The sequence below is a fragment of the Homalodisca vitripennis genome, chromosome 1 (genome assembly GCF_021130785.1).
Source record: "Homalodisca vitripennis isolate AUS2020 chromosome 1, UT_GWSS_2.1, whole genome shotgun sequence".
NCBI classification, from domain to species: Eukaryota; Metazoa; Arthropoda; class Insecta; order Hemiptera; family Cicadellidae; genus Homalodisca; species Homalodisca vitripennis.
The window spans coordinates 141,065,771-141,089,697 of NC_060207.1; the positions used below are offsets into that span (position 1 = coordinate 141,065,771).

General features: G+C 35.3%; 1 protein-coding gene across 5 annotated transcripts in view; it reads left to right on the top strand.

Moving 5' to 3' along the window:
* Positions 1-23,927, top strand: part of LOC124372424 (DNA-directed RNA polymerases I, II, and III subunit RPABC3) — a 218,726-nt gene that overhangs the window by 159,085 nt on the left and 35,714 nt on the right. The gene's annotated exons all lie outside the window — the stretch shown is intronic.

Here is a 23,927-nt window from a genome sequence, read left to right on the forward strand (position 1 = left end):
CACGAATATATCTCTGGAGAACATTTATAAGGAATTTAGTTGGTAAAAATTTCCATCCTAATTGAAGGCTTTGCAAGGGGCCAGGTCCTTTCATCCCAGATGTGGATGTCGATGAATCCAATATTGACGGCACCAGTACCTTTCCTGTTTGCCCTTTCTAAGTCACCCTATTTTCCAGTACTGTCCACATCTCTCTAATTTTCATTTATGTCGCTGACTAGGTATATAAGTTACTCAATGGTCAAGACGATTAGCTAGTGATGTCAGCTAACCGACTCACTGATGACATGAGAGCTACGGATCAAAACTACGTAACTCGTCCAAAACACTAACGCGGTCTTCACTGGAAACTTGAATGTCATTGACACTGATCACACTGTCCCTCGTTAAGAAAACAATATACTGCATGCATAGTAGTACTAGTTATAGTGTATTTCATTTCGGAATTGATGTTCTTGTCACTGATTCATACAAACGATGTAAAGGTGAGCAAACGATGATAGTGACGAATTAATTAACATTGAAATGTGAAATGTTCTATTTATCATATATTCGCTAGGCTATTGTGGGAATGTAATATCACCCATGTACATTGTTTTGATATCTTCTAGTGATCGTAATCAATTACAGCGTGCAATAAAATGTATTTGTACGTATATATAGGTGGATGTAAGATACTGGTGATTTAAATTAATTTAAGTTTTTTTTAATGAATGTGTGTTGTGTATTATTAAGTAAACCTACCCATAAAATATATCTGAAAACTTTATATTAAGTACATTACAGCATTTACAGTACGCAATCTGTGTACTAATGTTTTGTTACTCATACATTGTGTAGTAATTACGATTATAACGACGGTTACATTTAACTTATACAATTAATTTATGAGATTACAATTTACTGACATTGTTTTATAATAAATTTAGTTGGTAGTTATGGTCTGTTACAGTTTAATTACCGATTTACTTTTGTACTTTACTAAAAATAAGATTTTGTTTGAATTGGTCTGGAGTGTACGTTTTTTTATTAGATTTGTAAAAAAGAACTTTTCTCTGATCTCAAAATGTGATTATATTTTCTCTATTGTAATCTCTGATACCTTGAAATAGTAATACAATGTGTTATTTATAATACTTTTACATTGATTTATTAAGTTTTTTAATCGATTAAATTAAAACAAGTACTTAGGTAAGCTGTTTTACAATACTTAATTACTAAAGTGTTGTGTTTATACTTAATTTAAAAACATAAATGGGTTTAAGTGAAGACGTTAATGTTTTATAAACGTATAGCCTAACTAATCATTAAAAATGTGGTTTTTATTAAACACACGAGTTTTTAATATATATTAGAATTATTAGATTACTATTGATATCAATGAAATGAAATGAAATATGCCTTTATTTAAGAGGCGGAGTTAGGGCTATTTAGCCCTCTCTACCACTCAACCTCACATAATATACAGATATATGTACAGTGAATGATCTTAACTAAGGCGAAGGTTAATCAATCTAGGCGAAGTTATAATGATTCACTAAAAAAGTAAAACAACAACTTATATGGCGTTTCGAGTACATGTGTGACTTGTACACTATCATTTATAACTTCAAATAATAACTAATGTTTAGACTATCGTCAAGTTCCTAGAAAGGATTAAATTATGTACATCCGACTAGATGAGTTGTTTATAGTATGCTGGACGCTTCGTCGTTAATCATTTAAATCGTTTTGTCATTGTCATTTATTATTTAGTTGTAAATATCAATGTCGCATTAGATGTCTTGTACACTGTTCAACTTGTATTTATCAGATGTTACAGAAGAGAAATCACCACAAATTGTTAAATTTATTGAAAATTATAATATATCATAATTAATTGTTAATGTAATAAGCATAATTTATGTGTACCACTCTGCCTTGTACAATAACTTGTGGAATTGTTAATATATATGCATGTTAACCAAACACAACTCCAATCTTATGTGAATAACATAGTTTTATCTCTGGCCTATTTTGAGTAGCAGCATCATAATCGTCGTCCATACATGGGTATTATTTTACTGATTTACAAAAAACACGGGTTGATGCAACGGTCCGATCTGGCACCCACTTGCCGCTTTTGCCATCATAATGTGTTTCAACAGTACGAGACCTGGTGCCTGCTATCTTCGCGTGTGATATTAAAACACCGATTATAAATGAAACATACATGATATACACAACTAAATGCCAGCATTATAAACATGTACTTTACATCCAGCTTCAAGGCAGAAACATAAACGAATAATTACAACGCAACACGATGACAATACCACTGCACCAATGTCCAAGGCACCGGAGAGGTTGAACAGGATGGAGTTTTGGTTTCAGCAGCATATCTATACGAGTAAAGCTAACATTGTAATCTCCCGTGTTCAGACTTCACGTAAAACTTTGACTCTCGGTTGATATCAGCTAGTAACAACGCTATAATTCGTACTTTTACTATATGCATTACGCATATACTAGAAGACGTACTTACGTACGTCGACGAGTTGATAATTTGTAATAGTTTAATATTGTTTTGTGATTTAACATTACCTGTGTGTGTTTTAAACTACAGTAAAACATATATTTTGTTGAATTTCTCGTTATATAATTAGCCTGAAACGGTTTCATTGTATAACTATAATTTTTATAAAGTGTTTAATTTTTCATTATTTTTCGGTCTTCGGAACCGATTGTTCTACATTATGTATACACATACATAACATTCAAGGCTACTTGAAACATAAAATTATTTAATGAGGTAACGCAGATCGATTTTATATAGAAATGCTTCTATTCGTGTGACTGACTTTAAAAGGAGCTGTTTCACCTGTGGAAGTAGAAAGCTTAACGTAAAATCGACCATGGTAGCATTATTGTTGTTATTGTGTTTACTTAATTAGATTGTAAAGTGTTGCGGAATGTGTTTCACTCGCCATACACAGCTAACGTTGTGTAGATTCACATGACGGGTTTAATTAACTACTGGGCACGGTGGACTTGAGACCTGGTATGAGCATCCTCGTCTGTTGTTCTGGCAGGGTTAGCATGCTTCAGGTTATAAAAACTAAAAGGCTTTCTACATCCTATATAGCCAATAGGTTGGAACGAACATTAATGACACGAATGACATAAAATTTGATCAAATAATCATGCGGCTCCCTCTCTGTCAAAATACTAATACGAAACACAATAGCTCATAAATTGTATAATATATGTCATTATGTTGAGTCTATTATATTAAGATCATTTTAAAACTTCGGTGATAGATACAACACAAATTTACTTTAAAATACTGCCGAGATAGATAATAAAACAGTGCATAATAATAAATAAAATTAATAACCCATTTGTTAAACTAAGATAAAATAGGAGACAGAATCATCGCGTTTGTCGTTTTATGCAATCACATTTAAATTAATTATTTTGTGTTTTTTACTTAGCCAAAGTAAACTAAAACTAATTTTTTAGTTCTTTTTTATCTGATTTGTACAAATTATTTCGCTGAGCGTTTTTCTGTTACCAGCATACCATTCTTTTATTTAGAAGTTTGCATCTAGTTTTCAATTGACATTAAGAGGATAGCGACCACCAATACACCAACACCGGGTGGGACCTAGCAGGGAACAGGTAACAACCCCGCTGCGGCCGGCCCGGCACACACCAGGAAGAGAGCTAGGCTAGCTGTGTTGTTGGGTTCGGCAGCGGCAACTGCACGTCCTTGACTGGGTAGTTAGTGACACGGCAGGGGCCCGGGCAAGGCGCGGACTGTACACACGCGCACACGCGTAGTCTACTACCGAAAACAATCAGAACATCATACACCGATGCTTATTGTAATGTGCCGTGTTCGGAGCGGTACAGTCATTTGGCACATTACCCCCCCCCCCCCCACCGGTGTGTTAACTTACTAAGCTTATTTATCCGTTATAATACAACAGTTAGGTGTTATCCCATTTGGCAGTGTCACAAAGTGAAAACTTTATCTCTCGGTATTAATACATTCCATTGATCGTTCAATAATTTTGTTATAACGACTTTTTGACGATCATGTGTAGGTACTTATCTTAAACCGTATTTATTAGCGGTGGACGTTAATCAAAATTATTAAGAGCGGATGTTTAGTTTATTGGGTGAAATATTATTTTTATTAAACAGCCTAGCATAGTTGCCCTGCAATTTGATCGCATACTTGAATTTACCTGGGACATACCACAATTATGTAATTGTTCAAAAAGCAGTTTTCAGGACTCGATTTACTTCTGATCTGATTTTTAAAATGGCTTGAAAAAAGTTGTACCATGAAACGAGACTATCTTTGGGCGATATACTTTATAATACGCAATCATAAAATATGTAGATTAGTTCGATTGAACAACATTAAGTGCTATTGCTAATAATTGATAAAAACTAAAACTAATTACTTCGCATGAGATTCAAGAGAAACAGTAAGACAATGATTTACTATACTTAGGAAAGGGATATGTTTTATTCATTTACACGGAGCTAGGTTCTTAATACACCATGCCGTGTGAAAATAAATTCAGTAACAAGCAGAAATCAAGATGAGATTTTTGTAGCAGGGAAGAGCTTTTAGACTTTGGCGAAATTAATACAGGATCGACTAATTTAAAATATGTGCATGGTTGTAAGAGTGAAGGGAGAAAGAGCAAGGTCATACATACCTCGTGGGTGGGGGATGAGTAAGTGGTAGGAGGTGAAAGGAGAAAGGGGGTGCGAGATAATCAATATCCCTTGTTATGCTCTCGCTGGCTCGCTTTTGACAGGTTTGTATAGCGCTGTGTAAAGAATCCTGGCTTATTGAAAGGCTTAACGTCTTTGAATAGCTCGTTCATACCGAGTGTTCTGCGCTCAGGCCCGGCTCTGCGCTGTAGGATATTCCTGTTTCAGAACGACAGAGACTTCCATAGCAATTAAAACAACGTAAGTATTCCGTTTCAAAGGTCCAAATTTTGTTTCCCGTTTAGGTTTCGTTCTAGCACCTCCTCAAATTATATAAAAAATAAGAAATCTATTTCATTTGTGCAAATTTTATAGTGATTTAAACACAACAAAATTGTAAAATGATTTCTTTTAAAGTAAATGTCATTCCTTTAAATCCATCGGAAGTGGATCTATCAATTATTCCAGGGTCTCATCATCAATTAATTATCTTTAGCCTCAAATTTCTAAATGTTGATATTTTACATTTAGCAGTTAATCTTAAAGTCAAATATTATTGTTTAAAGGCTAAATCATAGATTAATACCATACATGAGATTGACCAAACCAAAGACTGTAACATTCTAAAGTAAAAACCGTCACACCCACAGAGACTTCCAGGCTGGATAACACTTGACCATTAGATCCCTCGAAGTCAAGTGTCCAAAACAGAGCTGGGTCTCTAATAAACTATTTTAAATCATGTGAAATTAGGGTTTCCGAACGATATGATTTGAGTGAACACCAATACAAACAGACGTAGTATATTATCTTCAGTCCTTTTATCAACCTCGTATATTCAAAGTATTTACTTCTATACAGTTATTACGAAACTTAAGTTCAGGTAACTGCATAGTTAACGTAGAGCCTCAGTTCAGGCTGTAAATGACGCAATGCCATTTCCATGTTCAAAGAACAATTGAACGATTGGCGAGATATGACAGTAAGCAAAACAGTCTCTTATCAGTGGGCCGGGCCACGCCTTATCAGTGCAGGGAAGTGTGCGCTGTGTGCATGCGCCGCTTATCAATCTTCAACTTGGACAGCCTCGACCTTGATCTTGTTGAGTTTGCTTTCTTTAGAATGATCTTGGATTTGATATTAAGCGATATCGTGCGTGACATTCCACTGTCAGATTTCACTTTTGTGGGGACCGTAGGATATTAAAAAGACAGTTTAATAACTGGGGAATAAAGATGAATTTGTACTAATCACTTAGTAGTAAGTCTTCTCCTTCAAGTCCTATGTGCTGTTCAGGTTTGTTCTTTTTTTCTTATGTGTGTCCTTGAGAGCTTCTTTATTTTTATGGGACATATTAATGCATCAAAAAAATGATGCGTTATTACACTATGCACACTTGAATATACATAAGATTTTTCACAACATTAGTTTGCAGATTTGATATATGGCATTTGGGGATTATGGATAGTGTTACATCCTTTACACCACAGGTTTTTTCCACCTGAAATGTAATAAACACTATTTGTTATATTTAGGTTCATAATCCTTTCCTGGGATCATATCCATTATTAAAAAGAAAATAGGTAGGTGTACCATAAAGATATGGTATACCTTATATTCCCTTTATATACCCTATATATACCCTTATATACCATAAGGTATACCACAATAATGTTTTTGCCAGGAATGTTCTCGTAGTTGTAACAGTAAACAACTACTGCTGTTTTATTTTTCTTCGTTAGTGAATGGCTATTTTGCCAAGTTGGTGGGAGGTGGAGAACTTTACTTCGGTGGCACACGCCGACAACCCCACATATAAGGGGGTTTTTTTAAACGATTTATCAATTTAATTTTGACCTTAAAATAGCCTTTTTGTTATTTGGAGACTCGATTAAAAGAACACTATTGCTTATTTGATAATGAAATAGCTATATACAGTTTTATCAGCGACTCGTTGAACTAAAATATTAGTTTATGTAAAGAAGTGAAGGTAGCAAAGATGATTAGTAGTTAACATCGGTATGTGCAGTTATGATATGTAACGGATCCATCCCTATGCTATATGCGAAAAGATGAACCCTTTTACTCATTAGAGTAGCAAATCTCTTGTTTTTTCATCTAATTTAATAGTTCTATACACTCCGAAGCTAAATCTAATTTGTTAATACGTTTATCCGAAGTATATTTCCACAAACTACTTACCAGTTGACGCTGCAGATAAACTGCAATAGTGACCCCCCTCCCCCTATTTAGTCCTGACGCAAGGTGATTTGCATTGATATTTCCTTAAGTGGTCGATTGCATCATTTCTAGAAGAGTACGCTTAGTTTTGGCTCGGCATGTGCCACACTGGGAACTCGGTGCCAGGTGCATGTTTGTTTTCATATTATATAACTTACGGCGTATATTTATAGATGAGTTCGTTCGCGCACGCTCATTTGTTACCAAAACATTTTCAACCGTTCACCGTTTGATGTTTCCAGGCGTCTAAGTCTGGGTTTCTCGGTTGCTCCCACTTGTATTTATGTTTAACATTTTCTTGTTATGTTTCGCGGAATCTGTCCGAGAAGGTATGTTTAAAATGTTGAAGAAGGCATCGTGAAGATCTTCTAATATTTTACAATACTTTTCTTAACTTTATTTATAATGTTTGGGGAAGCAAGTTTCAAGTTAAGTTGTAGTTACAGTAAATGTGTACTGGTTCTCAGTTCGTTGAAAAAATTAATTTGGGTAAATGTAGTAGTAATATCGTAATTTGATTATAGTAGGTCGATGTATTGAATGTTTAGTCAAGTAATCAGTAAATATGAAATTGGTTGATAACTTAAAGGTTTTAGCATTGATGGCCAGATTATTGTTAAGTAAGGCTTTCATTCTCTTCTCTTTTCCTTCAACTAGCCAATAACCAATTAAAAGTCAGTCTCCAAAAAATTGATTGTCCACAACTGGTCAGGTTCAGAGAATCATAACCTCGATTGTATATCAGAATCCTAAGATCCTGTGCCTCCACTGCCGGATTCACAGATTCTGAGGGTCTAGGCCAAGTTTGTTGTGCCGCCCTTGCTCCCCTTGTGTTACTGAATTTAAACTTGTGTTAATGTATAATTTACTTGTGATGACAGATTATTGGATTAACTTAAAATAAAACTTATAGGATAAAAAGTATTACTGTTAAAGCTCTTTAAAATTTAATTTTAACCTAAGCATAAATATATACTTTCTCTCAATTTATATTTATAGAAAGTATGTCGCTAGTTGAGAGTAAGTTTGAAATTTTATATCTCCAGTTATGTATATTGCTTTTGTGTAATAAATGGTTCTATAGTTTTACGAATCATCAATTTATTAAACAGTAGTCATTTGGTAATTAGAAATTTAACATTAATATTCTATACGAATAAATATAGTAAAGTGTCCTACATAGAACATTTTGAGTTAAAAACACAATGAATTTCACAATGAATCCCATTTAGTTTATGAGAGTATTGTTGTTTTATATTTCTTTTTTTTGTGTGTTAACAACTTGAAGTCATAACTGAAAAACTAATTTAATTTGCAAACAGAACTAACAAATTCTGTTTGTAACTTGAATGGATATGATGGTGCGACCAAGATAGAAGGTAAAAACCTACCTTATACCACTCATAAGTAAATCCCACCATACATTCAACTCTACTACTCTCGGAAATGTATATGTATATTGATTTATACATATTTAATTCATTTGAATAACTGCTCTCGAATCAAAACTTTTAGGTACCCCAGTTTGAAAGTTAACCACAAACTAAAAAGTAGAGCCTACAGTAACATTAGTTATATTAAAATTAGCGTGTTTATTTCTAGGTTTAGACATATACGACTAACCATTTACAAGCAATAACTTCCAGTTTCATTCCGTTATTTTTAACGAAAAGGGTATAGTTTACCAATTTTCGTCAAAATAATGTTAATATAATACGATTATTTATTTTGTTAGATAGCTACCGGTATTTCAATTTATTTATAAAAGAAGATTTTGTCGTAAACATTTTATAAGTAAATAAAGACTTTACCGCAGGAAAACTCAGTCACGTTAGATTGTGGAATAAGACTAACTACTTGTAACAAAAAAATATAATTTCGATAAAATACCAAATTATCTTTAAAATACCTATTGCAGAATGTAGAGTAAAGGTTTAGAACTAAACGAATTCTCTCGATCCCAAATGCCTGTTTAAATATCATTATTGTTTTTACTAAATATATAAGTTTCGTAACTGCTGGCGAACGATTTAGTTATTATTAGTCGTTGTAGTAACCAAACAGTATAAAAATGACGCAATATTGTATAAGAATGCCAATTGTAGCTGAAAAAAACTTGTATGTCCGCCGTAATTTATGAAGCGGCCAGGCCCGAACATCAATCCCAGTGGTATTCCATGCATACCATTGAACAGTGTAATGTCAGGTAGTGGGCGAGCGAGAGCGGGTGGTTGCCAGATGCATGTTTGTGCATTCCCCTCGACCCTCACTGACCTGCCATCGCTATTTCTGTATAACAGTTGCAGTACAGCGTTTGTTACTGTTTACTTCCCACACTAGTGTAGACCGTAACTCTTGTGGTCCACCGCCCACATTCCCTAACATGGATTGTGTTAGGTTTGACATAAAGAGTGTGGGAATGGGGAGCGAACGTTTTTGATTACTCAGTACAAATCGTACGTAACCAATCAATGCCTGATGGTTTGAAGCCCATAATAAACTGTACACACGTATTTTCCTGAAAAATGAAATTTGTAAGTATAATTAATAAATACAAGATTACACAGACTACCCACACCCATTCCACACGAAATTAATTTCAGATGTTACCATTTATTATTGTCCGCTGTAGTAAATCAATTATTACCGTTAGTTACTAAGTACCGTTCATAATTTATCTGCATTCTCTTTGCATATGACACAGTTCTTTTCATGGGAAAATACCACTTCATATTTTAGTCGAATTGTGGAGCTTAGATTTAAATTAGACATTAGATGATCAATGAGATAATAATTCTTTCAATAAATTGACAGCAATATTGATCTTAGAGTTTAAAATGACAGAAAAAAAGATTGAATAAAGACTAAACAAAATTTTCATTTTCCACGGCATTAGTTCTTCATTGTTTTGAGAGAATGACGGTCGTATTGATCATTCAGAATACGGCTCAGTGTCCATTTCAGTCTTTCGCTTATTTTACGTATGGTGCTTTTTATAAGTGACAAAAGATGTGAAGTTAATATTGACAATACGAATGTTTGAAATGGAGCTGAACTCACCATTCGTATTGAGTCAAACCGTCCCGCCATCTCTACGTCATGTATTATATTGACAAGTTTCATTTGGCGTTAACACCTAAATTTGGAAATTGTATTATGTGTTAACCTCCCTAGTTAATTTTTAGGTTACTACAACCCTAGAGATCTATTGAATATAAGCCCAGTATTAAAGATTGATCAATCAGGAGTGACGAAAATTTAATCTTTTTCGTGGTATGCTTGGTCACCAATATATCGTTGGTATGCTGGTTGACACCAGCACGATTGATGCCGGTGTCAACCTTATCATCAACACTGACTGACATAATGGTTTTCTAGAATTTAGTCAACAGCTGTAGTTGACTCATAGATGTGCGGTTATTTGGAGCTCTCGGTAAAGTTATTACACTATCACTGTAGTGCTGATTTACGCGACGATAAAGTGAAGTGCAGTGATAGAAGACGTATTGAGGTAATGGGCTGACCGGAACGAGTTTGTAGGTTATGTTGATGGTTGGTGTCGTCCTGTTGGCTCACCTACCAGACCACTTGTCAGCTGTGGCAGTGACGTCACCAATGTCAAGGTCGCCGCCATCTTGTTTCTTGCTGGTCCGTTACCGCTGTAGGATCCACAGTTGCGAAACGCATGTTTTGTGTTTTTCTGCTTGCAAATATGTTATATTACTAGCCACAATTGTGTAATGTAATTATATACTTTTTACATTCATAATTTGCTTATGAATTGATAAAAATTAATAAGTTAAAACAAACGCACCTTGAGAAACTAGTGTAAAATACTGTACTGTATTTTACCCAGTTTTCACCCATTCATAGTTAGTGTTCCTAGTATTCACTTTATAACATACTGATCAGTACTCGAAGTGGAATACGAGAAAACTTTGATTACATCTTCTTTGACATTTTTCAGTGCTTTAAACTCTCCATAAACCAATCAATGTTGAGATACATTTCTCAGCCGTGTCGCGTAGCGCTTAGTATCGCGAAAAATATTAAAATGAAAGGAGAATATGCCAGTGTATGTATTATTTGAATGGTAAAAATTTAGGTTCTAGAACTTATTACGTTTTGAGTATATTCAATGAAAGTTTTCATGTGGCTTATTTTTTTTATCGATGCAGTATAATCTGGTGGTTATTTCCGTCCTGTTATCTATTACAAATGCAATCGTAATATACGAGTTGCAGTAATGATTTAATACTGGTTTACCTAACATGTAAAACCGTGTAGCTCAGTATAGCCTTTATGGACCACTAAAATTTGATTGTGTAAATATACTGTCAGTAATTATCATATGGAGGAAGTTAAAATCCACCACCCAAGATAGATTTTTATCCAGCCCGAGACTGGAAAAATTGCTGGCATTTTGGTGTTCCATGTCGAGTGTTGAGCAGTTTATAAAATACAGTTTTCTTTATTGACTTATGATAATAAGTGTTTTGGTATTCATAAATGTTAATACGTCAAACATATTTTATTCCAGTTTTTTAAATTTTCATTCTATGTTTTTATAAATTACTGTAGTAGCTATTTAACTACTATTAGCTCATTTCGTGTGTAATATTAGTCGATTCTTAAGATGGAGGAAATGATGAACTAATACGGCTTGGTTTGGTATCCTAGTTTGAGTCAACAACTCTTGTAATTTAAATAGCAAGGATTAGGGACGGTCTCTTTTCTAAATAACATGGAATAAATAATGTAGGCAAGTCCGGTTATGTTTCTTTAAAAAATAATTTGTTGGGTGTTTCCTACATAATTCAGTGTACGTGTTAAAGAAAAGTTATATTTAATCAGAAAAATATAAATCATGAAGAGGAAAACAAAAAGCTTAAAAGAAAATGTCCTTTTTTGGAATATTGATGACGAGAAGGCAGACTGCCCAATCAAAATTGGATTTGTAAATTTTGCTGTGTTTTCGAGTTTATTGAAAGCGAAAGATTGAATTATGCTTTTTTTTAAATCGATCTAATCATTATTTCTAAAACTTACTGGAAACCCTGCGAAATGGTCTGTAAAGTATCCACTGGGCTATGACCAATTTAACATTAGATTTTTTCATTTCCATGACAAAAAAACTGCATGGATACAAGGCTTAACATCTCAGTTGGTAATTTAAATACTTCATCTTGAGTTTGTTTCAAACTTCATGAGGGACGTTGTCCACTTGGTAAGTAGATATTGTTGGGTAACCCCAATATCAATATTTGAAACTGCCATGTTGTCATGTTTTAGTTGTTGTATTAGCTAACTATGATGTATACTCGTCGTCTTAAAATAATTATTATTTATTTCAGACAGCGATTTAAGTTTTTTCATTGTCCTAACTCAGTTTTATTATTGTTTCACTTAATAAATATGTTTATACAAGAAGGAATCATGGAAATTTCTAAAAACATTTCATGCAAAAATACATGAGAGCTTTTGCAGTATGATTAAACGAGTTATTCACCTCTCGAACTAAGGGATATTTCGTGCTTAATCATATTTTGAGGAGGAATCGTTATTTCCGTGGCCTTTCGTTCGTTACGTACTCTATTATGTACCGAAACACTGACTTAGTTCCTAGTGATGAAGGACAAGGCTTTTTGATGTATGATGTGACACTTCTTTAATGACTGCCTGTGCATAGTTAATGTCAACTCTCTCAAAAACGTCGTTACCGTGTGCTGGGTGGAAACAACCAATTTGCGCGGGTATTGATAATACGTTTGGGGCTTATGACGCTCCCAAGTATCTTGATGTTACTGTCAATACCACCCCTTAGCGTATGTTGATCTACCTTCACCGGTATCTAAGGCGAAGACTGCTGTTGCCTAACTGAAGGTAACAAGTTCGATTCCTGACGAGGTTTGCAAATTTGTAAATGGATTAGATCAGTTTTCCTTTAAAATGTTCAATACTATTTTAAATAGATTTTTACTTAAAATAAGTCCCTTCAATAGAAAAAAAATAAACACACAGCATTGCAAGTTAATTTTGTGAAATCTACATGTTAGCTAGGGTGGCTGATATCAGGGTTTCCTCGTAGCTATATTGCAGCTAATGTTACATGATGATATACAATCTGCGGTAGTTCCATGGAACATTGTAACTGGCTTTCATAAATTGATTAAGCTTTAGAAAACACTATCTTGCCAAATAAAAAGATACTGTTCGAAGAATAGGCTGTGATAATCAATACATAGGTTGATTAGGGGAACTATTTCGTTTCTTGTTACCTAATGGAGTATACATTTTGAAGAATACATATTGCAGTTAATTACATTGCAAACAGATTTTTTTTTTGGGGGGGGGGAGGTAATCGTGTTAACGCTGAATAAAATTATTAATTTCTGATTCTTTATTTGTTGTAACAAAACAAATATGCTCTACTTCTGTATTTCCTTTGAAATCATCCTACAATTATAAAGTTACATTCTAATTGGTTAAACCTATGTTTAAAACGTTTAGTTCTCCGTCTGTGTAAGTGTTTAAAAGAAAATTAACAACTGGTTGTGAATTTTAATTATTGATGCAATGACATTGACTAGTTCGTGCATTTCATATTTCAAAGAGTTTATTGGGAATAAATACAGTATACATTGGCGAGCGTAAATAAGATGCCAAACATGTGTCTTTGTGAGCTTTTTTACGTTTCTGGATTTATTTTTATAATTTATGTAGTTTTTGTAATATTTGGCATCAAAAGTGGGCATAATTAGTACCACAGTTTAAATACATTCCTATTAACCATAAGTTAGATATAAAAAAGACAAGTGCTGTGCGAAATCTGAAGTTGTCAATGTTTGTTGTGTATGTAAACACAACAAAATGACAAAATAAGTTTGTGTGTTTCTACACGCTATTTTGCTTTCTTGTACTAAGATATACAATCCCTTAAAAAGTGATAGTATTTCCGAAACCAATGCAACTTAAATATGGAAATAATATACAGGTGTCCATTACTTATAGAAGTAGTTATTTGACTTCTCTCTATTGTAAGATATATATACGTTTCACATCGTGTAAACGTGGTTTTTTTAGAGCGTTATTTCAAACATTTTGTTTAAAGCAATTATTACAATTCAATTTATTTTGAAAATGTATTGTGATAGAAGAATTACACAAATTGTCTAATAGTTTTTGTTTTATTGCACAATTTTAAATTGTTGGATTCTCGGCATTGGTGACGTTGAAACACGTTGTGCAATACATTAATTTTTTGTTGTTGTTGTTATATTTGTTCCCCAATAGTTACATCCAATAACGAATAGCTACTCTTACAGTAAGCATTTTGAACTTTTATTTTTTTAATTTTGACCTGCTATTTTGTTTAACTATAAAACTGCGATTCATTATTCTGGTGGATGTTATGCAATACTCTACAATTCATAATTTAAAGCATTCAACAGAAGTATAATTTACATGACAATGTTGTGTTAATGTCATGAAGTAAAGTGAAATAAATTCGTATCGCGTGCAATTGCAACAACTGCGGTAATCGACCAGATAAAAATAATAGTGTGGTGCAATAAAAATGCAGTGGAATAATCCTGTTGGAGTAAGATATACAGCGCCCGCCATCTAACAGCAATGTGGGAAACTACAAGAACACCTACAACTAGCGGCAGTCAATGGAAGTACTGTGCTGCACTACCGACATCTAGCGGCGCTACCAGACACTACTAGTGCTACGTTAGTGCTGCAGGCGGCGAGGCAGGGAACCACCCTGAGTTCACTGTTATCTGTACTAGTGAACACAGCTGGTGGTATCTCAGCCACGTCTCCCAAATTTATACAACACAGATCTTCTTCAACACTTATAGATAATTAAGTTTAATCCTAGTGCTGATAACAGTATGTAGGTCTAGATAAATATAGGTACTACGAAGAATAATAAATTATTTGTACAAATGTGTATTAGACTTTGATGACAAAAGTACGTTCCAAATTAGTTTGTCCAACCAGTTAGAAGATCTTTTTTATTAATCGTGTATAATAAACATTGTTCAGATATTGTATGGTATACGAGTAAATAATAAGTATAAATATGTAGTTTATAATTTGGTGTGGTACTATTACTTAAGGGTCTCAGTACATTGTAATGTAGATACAGTTGCATAGGTTTTCAACTAAAACTAGTAATATTTATAATAGTTGTATATTTCGATGTGATTTTTTTATCGGCAACACAGATCCGAACATGATTTTTGAATCGATTCCAGTGCCTGATAATTATTTGAACAACCCATATAAGGTACATACAAATATTTTTTATAAAATTATATTTAAATTTTTAAATATAGTTCTATATATAAGTAATAATAACAAAGGCCACTGTTCATTGACATATATACAAGGTGTTTGAAAAGTCTGGGTAGGGCTTAATATTTTACAAACCATAGCAGATAACATCTATAAACTTTGCACAGTAGTGTCATATGGCTATGTAAACTATTTCCCCTTGCTATTACCATGACATGGCAACCATGGGGGGACGGCCCACAGAGGAAAACATGGAAATCTTAAATTAAAGCATTAAAGCGAGTAATTTGAAAGAGCTCACTTAGTAGAGTTGAATGCCGCAAACCGCATCTCAAAAGGTTTATCCAATCAGAAATGGCGGGTTGTTTTAGGTACACATTGCGAAGTACATTATGCGCTGCCATTTCTGACTAGATCGTCGTATTCTGATGCGGTAGGCGGCGTTTCACTCTACTAAGCGATGTGAACTAACTGACTTTTTTTAATTAGCAAATTCTGTCATAAATTTATAATACAAAAAATAAAACTAAAATGAATTCGTCGTCTTTATGTTTATGAATGAATTAAGTTCTACCATTATTCATTGTTGGTGAAATAGTTAACTTACCACTTAATTTTTGAATTACATTTTTTTGTTATTTTTTATAAATACTAATCAGTGAAACCATTTAAGATTTCCATGTTTTCCTCTGTGGGCCGTCCCCCCATGGTTGGCATGTCATGGTAATAGCAAGGAAAAATAGTTTACATAGCCATATGACACTGTGCAAAGTTTATAGATGTTATCTGCTATGGTTTGTAAAATATTAAGCCGTACCCAGACTTTTCAAACACCTTGTGTAATACGAGTATATGAAACATCATTATTTACTCAATACTTTTTACGTCCATTTTCAAGTATTTCAGAGACTAGAAGTTTAAAAAGGATGTATGTATGTGTGTGTTTTAAGTCTCTAAAGAAAGATAACTCGCCAATCGTAATTTCTTCGGGCAATTGTTTTATTGCAGATTCTGTAAGAGATTTTATTGTATTGAATCGTTACATTAAATCCAAACTTTATGTCCTATGGTTCGGTGTTCGGAATTTGAATGTTGAATAGAACAGTTCAGTAATCAAACAAGCAAGGCAAGGTCAACAGATGTTCCCTTAGAAGCACGACGACAAATGCCACGCTTTCGTGGGCCATAAATAACCCAGATTGCTCGCTTTGCAGCTTGTGCGCGTTCTGTTGAACGATGAGCCTGTTGTGGTTTAGCTGACAATGTCACCCAAATATTAGTGAAAGAATTTCATTTAAAACCAAATTAACATCAATGCTTACTTACGTATTATACAATCTACAATATTAACGGAGAACGGTAAACATTTGAGTGTCGCATTAATGTTTGTAACTTGGACCAATAACATAAATTACTAGTCTGTTGGTAAGTCACCTCAATTGTTTTAAACTCGATCGCGCTTTGAACAGTTGCTCCAGTGAGAGTACATTTTCAGTGCTCTCAACGATAAAAAGATAGCCCTCGTAAAGGAAATAAACTAGTGCTTTAATTATACAGTTTAAGCATTGTCTTTTCCTTTGATAATCTTTTCTACACTGGTGGTGATTAGTTGGTAATATTGGACTCTCCATTTATAAACTCGGAAATCAGGATTCTGGATTTACTACAGTCTTGCCCACATTTTACGAAACATATTGTACAATTAATCACAAAATCCGCACACAAAGCAAGGCACTCCTTTGGTGAATCAGTATCAAGATAGTTAAGTTCATTAGCTAAACTTGTATCCTAGCGTCCTTTGAGCTATCTAGTTTTATATTTCAACGTTTAACAGCTATATCAGTAAACTGCTGAAGTTAAACTTTCTAGTCGTATCGTATGTAGGCTTAGAAGAAACTGATGGTAACATTAAATATGTTTTCTAGAAACCTCTTTTGAACTTTTAATTTATTTCATATTCAGTTACTCTGTGATTGTGTAGCCGTTTAGTTATGGACATGTCCTAATCTCAACTTTTATTAATATAATATTAACATTTATAATTGCGTGGTCAGTAGTTTATTTTAAGAAGCATTTTGTACGAGATCGTAGCTGTTATCTGAACTTTTAAATTGCTTTAATGGTTTGTAGACAAACACGCGAGAATGTATGTATAAAATAAGAAATAGAATTAAGAAATAACATTATACCCTCGACAGTGAAGCGCACGCACCACGTGTGAAGTGTCACGGCGCATGATTAGTCAATATGGATACACCCCTGTAGTGCAGTTTGCGGTCTCCCCTTCCAGTTACATTATGCGGGCATCCATCCTATCGAGTATTCTCTGACTTAAGATCATACAATAATATGTATATATATATATATATGATGAAATTTTATGAATTATTTCCTCTTAGAGGCGGTTTGTCAAGATAATAGTTTTAATGGCCATAGTGTTTGACATTTTTCTGTAACTGCCAAATATCAGTGTAAATAACATTTATTTCCTGAACTTATAGACAGCTTAAATGTGTAGTTTGGAAAGTGGGAACGAAAATATTTGTTTATTATTTATTAAAATATAACATCCCTCCAAAGATTGTAGAGAGACGGCATTTAAGGTTTTGTACGCTTTCCTTTCCTTCTAAGTATACGTCTCTTCAAAAACTGCCAAAACATCACGTAACGTCTGGTACTCTGTACAAACCGGTCTCATTGCCATTTTATGTAATCGTAACCTTATTTTTAGTTAACATCATATATAAAGTCACACTATGCTCGTCAACCTTGGGGAAGAGGGGAATTCGAGCGCTTATCGCTAACATCGTTAAGCAATGGATATAAAACTGTGCGCTCATTTTGAAACATCGGTATCAAGCTGACAACGTGATATCGCGGGAGAATCTCGTAATGAACAATAATTTGTTTTATATGCCTTGTACTAACACTAGTATATTATATACAATATTTAAATCATGCTAACGTAATGCTACGTACAGGTCTGCAGCACGCTCCTGGTATCTCTCAAAGTTTTCTTCGTTATTTTATTTGTTCTACTATTATTACGTGGTTGTTTTATCTTAACTCATTTAGTATTGCACACCTGTTTATACCCGCCAGTTATCGCAACATAATATGTTTATCCAGATTGAAGTGCAAACTAAACAATTGTATTTAAACTGATGGATTGTCCAAAGCCATCCATTCAATAAAATTACAATATTCTATAATAGGAGTAGCAAACTCAAATAACACGACAAATAATGTTTTTTTTTTTTCAGGAACTGTTTTCCTTGTGAGTTTATCTTGTTTCAGCTTGGATTTCTTATTACAAATTAACAAGTTGTTCTTGATAGTTTCAATGTGCAATTCTTATCCACACTACACATCTTAAATTGTTAAAGTATTCAAATTTTTCTTTTATTGTTTGACAACAAAGAACAGGTTACATCTGTACCATTAGACTTTGGATGGAGTTTATTAACTACCAGCAATGATATTTATGTACGACAACCGATATCAGGTGTTGTTTCTTTCTTAAATGGTTTTTGCGGGTACTTAAGAGTACCTAATCCCTAGAGAGATGTGCAATTGTGATGTAAAGACGCTTGAAGAGTAGATTACTCAAGCCGTGACGTGTAGGGAGGTCTGGCAGGTGAGCTTACAGCGAGCGGCACGAGCAGAGCAGGGCAGTGGCTGCCAGTACAGGAATATCTGCTTAGGTAACGTGTGGCCAACATATTCTCTCCGTATTTCTGGTCTTCATCAGTAACAGTGTACATATTATTGCTTCTTCACTCGGAACTCGTTTTAACAATGTGTAATTGGTGGGGGTAGAGTTATAAAAACATTTCGCTATTGTGCGAGTCCAAGCCAAACGGGCTTATTCAGCCGCCTTTAGTTAACACCTTCATTTTTGTAGCCATAAGAAGAATCTTAAACTCCTAACACTTTATATTTTATATCATACTAGCTGTTTCCCGCGGCTTCGCACGCTTCTCTTAAGCTTTGCCCGTGTATTTATTTGGCTTCAAATAGTGTTTGGCTATTTAATATACGTAACTGTGTCGTAATTGCAGTTTATAATGTGCAGGCGCTTTGATAACTTTTATATCTTGCAGTACAGCCTGATGGTGAGTTACATTAATGGGCATAGCATATAAACCTTCTACATGTAAAAATACAAATAAATACAAATTTTCATAGTGATCGGTCCAATAGTTTCTGGCGCGCTTTGCTGCGCATTTCAATAATTTTTTGCAAAAGTTGCCCGCGGCTTCGCACGCAATTTCCCGTTGAAAACAGTACACTATATTCACTTATTCTTTTTCTATCACATTCTAAACATTGCTGAGATAATTGATAGTCGTTGATATGAAGGTATGTACCATATTCCTGCCTCTATCTAGCTGTTACCCACGGCTTCGCACGCAAATCTTAAGAACCGAAGTCCTTATATTACTTAGTAAATTTTTTTTTTACTATAATAAATTTTAGATTAAATTAGTTATATCTCCGATGCCACGATTGAGCTTGCTTTGTTGTCTCGATCGAGAGAATATGTACACACGGAGTTTTGAGAACCATACTTCTGTCAAAAAAAAACAACTAAGGTTGATTTTATAACATTCTTTATATTTGTAGCCAACGTAAGATAGTAATTATGATATCTGCATTACTCTTCTGATCAAGCATGAGCATGGTTTATATTAAATAAATATTGCAGTTAAAGGTGAATTTTTACGTCAAATTTGAATTGTATTATCTGGATAGTAAAGTCTATGTTTAACAGTGATTGCAAAAACAGTTTAAACAAAATTTGTCGTTTCTCTTAAGCTTACTCTATGCTTTAAAACTATAAGTGTAATATATGTTTACAAAGAACAGCTGATTAAAAATTTGAAAAGACGTTAACATATGTTTGCTGCAATGCATTTCTTATGGGTATTTCTGTAACCAGTGGGGCGGAATCCTGAATCGGGAAAGGGATGGGCATAGCTTATAAACCTTCTCCGTGGAAAAATACATATACGTACAAATTTTCATCATGATCGGTCCAATAGTTCACGATTCCATAAAGGACAAACATACAAACATTCATTTTTATATATATAGATTAAAGAAGGTTAATACGCATGCAAACACTTTTTTAGTTTTTCTTATATAATGTTTTTTTAATATGTCAACAACGAAGAACAAAAAAGTTCGTAAATTTACTCAATAACCATTAAAATACATAAAAAAGCTACAATGCATTTGGATAAGTATTGGAATTTTAACATTATTTCTGTGGGGGCTAAAATTAAGATGAGAGCCGAAAATTACTATAAGTGATATTTGATTATACACTTGCAGGATTAACAGCAATAGTCTGGGACTGTATCTTTACCTGCTTACCCAGCAATGATAAAATCCACTACGATATACGAGTTTTATATTTCATACGTTTTATTTCTGTACTGCATTTATTTCTCAAGTACAAAAACAAATGTTTAACAATAACTACGTTTTACATGCACCAAACATTTTTATAACAAATTAATCTACGACATACAAAAATTGTAGTTAGTATTTAACATTAAAATAAAATTATGTTAATTGCAATTTGTATTAGAAATAAAAACAGTAAATTTCCATTCTAAGCAAAATATTAAATGTTGACGTAACGCCTGACAGCGTACGTTCGTTAACAAAGGTTTTTAATCTGCAAGCGCAGCTCTCGCAGAGTGACAGAGTAAGGTGTCGCGAAGTTGTGTACTCAGTTTTTAATGAGTGAAGTGATATCTTCTTCATACAAAAGTCTCGGATTTTGTATAAGAGCGCGAACAGAACAAAAGAACACAGTTGAGTCGAGGCGTTTTGAATCATCAACACTTAAATATTTAACGTTCTTTTCGGAAAAAAAACTCAAAAAGAACAATATAGAATTAAATGAAACACTAGATTCGTCCCTCGATACTGCTTTGAGTGTAAATCGTCTTATGAAAAATGAAAAATGCCTTTATTTACAGAGGCGAAGTTAGGACTTAAAAGTCCTCTCTACCACTTAACCTCCCAACTTCTTACTGAGTTGTTCCAAAGTATAATCGAATGCCTTACAACTTGGGTTTTTTTATATTGATAGAAGTTTTTTTTCTTCTTTTCTTTCACTATGCCTGCAACTTAAGATTTTGTTTAAACAGTTTAGACCATTGATATTGAAACGTGTTGTCGTTATTAAGTTTATTCTTTAGAGAGAAAATATTAGTTGACTGTGGAGCTTTCTAAATTAATTAGTGTGTAACAAAAAAGGTTACTGTGGTTGCCGTCTTAGTAACGCTCTAGAGTGTGAGGGTGTGATATGATTACACGACTTCATGCACATACATTGGAGAATAAAATAAAATATTTATTTCTTACAGACACACAGTTAGAATTTCTAACTTTTTTTAATTTAGAGTTTCCCACACGTATTTCAATTTTTTAATAGCAAATATTGAAGTGAAAGAACTACCTATCAGAACGCCATCACACGGAGTGGATGTTAATGTTATAATTATATCATAGACACTCACTAAGAAAGCTAGGTCCCTTGCATCTTCTAGTCCAGTTACTGTTAATTAACAATGTAAGGGATACTTGTAATGCCATTTAAAACAATTTTGCCTATGACTTTATTCCATTTGTTACACTGCGTGACAGTAGTAATGAAAAGGCGTGCCTATAAGCTAATAAGTAGAATATATGATTCAGAATTCGTTCTCACCACGTGAATGCTTTTGCACGAACTGTAATCTAGTATAAACAAGTTCTCTTACCCAGGCTCTCGTGGTATTCAGGCAGAGGTAGACAACACAGATGTGTGATGTAACCTGACGTACGGTACAGTGTAGTAGATACCGTGCGACTCTAGCCACGTTGGCAAACAGCCGATGGAAGTGACACGCGGCGCGGGACTGTCGACATGTTCCCTTACCCAGGCTCTCGTGGTATTGAGGCAGAGATAGACAACACAGATGTGTGATGTAACCTGACGTACGGTACAGTGCAGTAGATACCGTGCGTACTCTAGCCACGTTGGCAAACAGCCGGTGGAAGTGACACGCGGCGCGGGACTGTCGACATGTTCCCTTACCCAGGCTCTCGTGGTATTGAGGCAGAGATAGACAACACAGATGTGTGATGTAACCTGACGTACGGTACAGTGCAGTAGATACCGTGCGTACTCTAGCCACGTTGGCAAACAGCCGGTGTAAGTGACACGCGGCGCGGGACTGTCAACATGTTCCCTTACCCAGGCTCTCGTGGTATTGAGGCAAAGATAGACAACACAGATGTTTGATGTAACCTGACGTACGGTACAGTGCAGTAGATACCGTGCGTACTCTAGCCACGTTGGGAAACAGCCGGTGTAAGTGACACGCGGCGCGGGACTGTCAACATGTTCCCTTACCCAGGCTCTCGTGGTATTGAGGCAAAGATAGACAACACAGATGTGTGATGTAACCTGACGTACGGTACAGTGTAGTAGATACCGTGCGTACTCTAGCCACGTTGGCAAACAGCCGGTGGAAGTGACACGCGGCGCGGGACTGTCGACATGTTCCCTTACCAGGCTCTCGTGGTATTGAGGCAGATATAGACAACACAGATGTGTGATGTAACCTGACGTACGGTACAGTGCAGTAGATACCGTGCGTACTCTAGCCACGTTGGCAAACAGCCGGTGTAAGTGACACGCGGCGCGGGACTGTCAACATGTTCTTTTACCCAGGCTCTCGTGGTATTGAGGCAAAGATAGACAACACAGATGTGTGATGTAACCTGACGTACGGTACAGTGCAGTAGATACCGTGCGTACTCTAGCCACGTTGGCAAACAGCCGGTGGAAGTGACACGCGGCGCGGGACTGTCGACATGTTCCCTTACCCAGGCTCTCGTGGTATTGAGGCAAAGATAGACAACACAGATGTGTGATGTAACCTGACGTACGGTACAGTGCAGTAGATACCGTGCGTACTCTAGCCACGTTGGCAAACAGCCGGTGTAAGTGACACGCGGCGCGGGACTGTCAACATGTTCCCTTACCCAGGCTCTCGTGGTATTGAGGCAGATATAGACAACACAGATGTGTGATGTAACCTGACGTACGGTACAGTGCAGTAGATACCGTGCGTACTCTAGCCACGTTGGCAAACAGCTGGTGTAAGTGACACGCGGCGCGGGACTGTCAACATGTTCCCTTACCCAGGCTCTCGTGGTATTGAGGCAAAGATAGACAACACAGATGTGTGATGTAACCTGACGTACGGTACAGTGTAGTAGATACCGTGCGTACTCTAGCCACGTTGGCAAACAGCCGGTGGAAGTGACACGCGGCGCGGGACTGTCGACATGTTCCCTTACCTAGGCTCTCGTGGTATTGAGGCAGATATAGACAACACAGATGTGTGATGTAACCTGACGTACGGTACAGTGCAGTAGATACCGTGCGTACTCTAGCCACGTTGGCAAACAGCCGGTGGAAGTGACACGCGGCGCGGGACTGTCGACATGTTCCCTTACCCAGGCTCTCGTGGTATTGAGGCAAAGATAGACAACACAGATGTGTGATGTAACCTGACGTACGGTACAGTGTAGTAGATACCGTGCGTACTCTAGCCACGTTGGCAAACAGCCGGTGGAATTGACACGCGGCGCGGGACTGT